The following is a 3,003-nucleotide window of genomic DNA, read 5'->3' as shown; positions in this document are numbered from 1 at the left end:
GAGCTAGCACATTCATCACGCTGTAACAGACAGAAAAGCGCGAATCGGCTCTAACCAAACTTTTACTAACACGCGGTAACACGGAATTAGCAAAAGCAGCCCCAAGGGTGGCGCCATTGGATTTGAACTTCCCCTTTATAGTGCCGTCGTACGTGGTTTACGTGACCGCGTTCTGACACAATCGTTTTTTTAACCGATGGTGTGTAGGCACAACTGACCATCAGTCAGCTTCATCGGTTAACCGATGAAAACGGTCCATCAGACCGTTTTCATCGGATGGACCGATCGTGTGTACAGGGCATAAGTGTGGCAATAAGTTGCTAAATGTTGTACCTTCTTTAAATGTAACCATATTGCTACACTTAGAGACGCCTCTCTTCTTTTTTTATACTAGTTGTGACATGACACTACTCTTATATCAAAACATCACTTGTATATTAAGGCAAAATGTATTAAAACATTGTGCTTGTCTTGCAAAACGCTCTCAAGCAAAGTTACTCTCAAACCAAGGTTTTACTGTATAAAGATAAAAAATGACATTTAAATACATTTTGCCTGCAAGCTTTATTTATTTTGTAAACAACGGCTTGGGGAGCCAGTCTGTATGATGAGGCCATCATTTAGTGCACTCGGAAAAAGATGAGAGATAATTTGGATCAATTCTGGTGTCTCTTTGGCAGACTTTGGATGGAAATAACAAATTTTTGCACCACAGTGAGCAAGCCTTATGTGAAAAAGCTAAAATATAGTACACTCAGGACAAGATTAACAATTTTTTTGTCTCTTGTCTGTTGTCTCTTTGGCAGGCTTTGGCTAGAAGTAACATGGTTGGGTGCTGGTGGTGCCTTCACATCGTAACCCTATAAAGTTACTCTTGAAAAAAAATCAGTTTATTTTTCTTAACAAAACATATGTCCACCAATAACCTTAAAAAGAGAGAATTAAAAAAATGTATTTACAAAACCAATTGGGAAATTTCTTTATTCTCTCATCTTGCCATCTTCTTCCTCCTCTTCTACTCCTCGTATATATACTACATTATTACACCTTATTAGAACTTCTCCAAGATACAGACAATGACAACGCCCCATTTATATAATCTTCTGTATTGGTGAGCTGCATGTTCATGTAGCCATCCACAGAGACCAGGTATCAATTGTATTCCATAACCCACTTCAGTTTCACCATTACTGGCAAACCAATAAGGCCAATAAGGAATGGTTTTGGAATTAGTGGCAAACTCATTCTGCCACTGAAGCCACTGTTGATCTACAGAGCAGTGAAAGGAAAAATGGGGTAAAAATAAAGGGTAAAATTTCCCTGCAGAATGTCCTGAGAACACACTGCCAGAGAGAGCAGGAAATGCCTAGAGGTACTTTTGATGAAAGCAAGTATTGCCTTTCTGTAGGCATACGCACCTGTCAAACACGTGCTGAAAAATTGGGCTTTGGGTGTTGGAAGTGCCTTCACACCGTAACCATATAGAGCAGTGGTTCTCAACCTAGGGGTCGGGACCCCCTCGGGGGTCGAATGATGATTTGCCAGGGGGTCACCAAATCCTGGGCTGTTCCTGAAGCCCGAACCACTCTCCCAGACTTTTTTTGCAGCTACCCAGCATGGCTGGCCCTGGAACCCGCGGCCGACCACTCTGCCTGTTCACAGCCACAGCCAGACTAGAGGTCAGCTAACTGGCGAGGAATGTGAAGTGGGAGGGGCTGAAAGAGACCCTATCTCTTGATTTCGGGATAGGTGTCACTGCTACGAGACACCACAAAGTCTGAGACTCAGTTAAGCCGGAGACAAAGTGAGTAACACTACTTGTGATTATATTTGCCATTAAAACTCCCCACTACAGTTCTCAGATCAGCAGATGACCTTGATCAAGAGCACCAAAGAAGTCCCCCGAACATTGCCACTCATCCCTACTTCCCGCCCTCTCACCAAGGAGTAAGAGAAGGAAACAAATAGAGAATACATTGAAAGGAGAGGAAAAGAGGGGAAGGAACAAAGAAAAAGGGACAGAAAGAATAAGAGAAAGAAGAGGAAAGAAGGCTAAAGAGGGGGACAAGGGGGAAAAAAACAAGATATTAGCATTGAAAGATAAAAGAGAAATAAAGGAGAAGAGAAAAAGTTATACATCCTAAAATGTACCATAAGGGGTTTTAATACTGTACAAGGGGAAGGGACTCAGGGAGCGCTAAATGTTTGTGGGTATGGGGCGCACATTACTTCTTGCCTTGGGTGCCAACAACCCACGCTACGATTTTTTTTTACTGTTAGGGGTCCCCACAACTTGGGACATTTTATCAAGGGTCACGGAACTAGCAAGGTTGAGAACCACTGATATAGAGGTACATTTGATAAAATCAAGAATTGGCCTTTCTGTAAAAAAGAAAATGAAACTATATGCACCTGTAGTGGATGGTTGCTACTAGTTACTAACATCCACCATATCACCCTGCTGTAAGACCTCCATATATCGCTCTCAGAAAATTGAACAGCCATTTTGCATTGTTTTGTTTTTGTTTATTTGGGGGATATAACTTGGTTGGGGAAAGGGGATATGGGATGCCCATAGAACAGATACTTTGCCATCATGGTTAAAGAATTGGTTAAATTAATTGAGCTTTTGAAGAGCTGATGGACTCTACAGTCATTTCCCCTGCATAAACCATGCAGACTGTTACTCCTCCTCTGCATCAACTCCTGCAGACTGTTACCAGGACTTCTTTCCTCCTGCACAAACTTCCACTGTAACGTGTTAGACTTTCTGCCCCATCATCTTCCTATTACAACAGGAATCACTCTGAATAATCCCAGGTGCTGACTGAATTGCTGAACTTGCTGGCTTATTAATAGGCCAGGGGCTTGCAGTACCCCTTCTTGCGGCCTAGTTAATTAGCAACTTGCGTTAGTTGGTGGACTACTGATCCCAGCTAGCCCGACTTACAAATCCTGTGCTCGCAGGCCACATCGATTTGTATGGGTAAGGCTCCCTCCCAG

General features: G+C 42.7%; 1 pseudogene; it reads right to left on the bottom strand.

The window, feature by feature from the left end:
- Positions 1–980: 980 nt before the first annotated feature.
- Positions 981–1,267, bottom strand: LOC120924834 (annotated as a pseudogene).
- Positions 1,268–3,003: the final 1,736 nt, after the last annotated feature.

This window comes from Rana temporaria, chromosome 1 (assembly GCF_905171775.1).
Source record: "Rana temporaria chromosome 1, aRanTem1.1, whole genome shotgun sequence".
NCBI lineage: Eukaryota > Metazoa > Chordata > Amphibia > Anura > Ranidae > Rana > Rana temporaria.
Note: the sequence above shows the minus strand (reverse complement) of the source record. Positions and strands in the feature narration are given on the sequence as shown.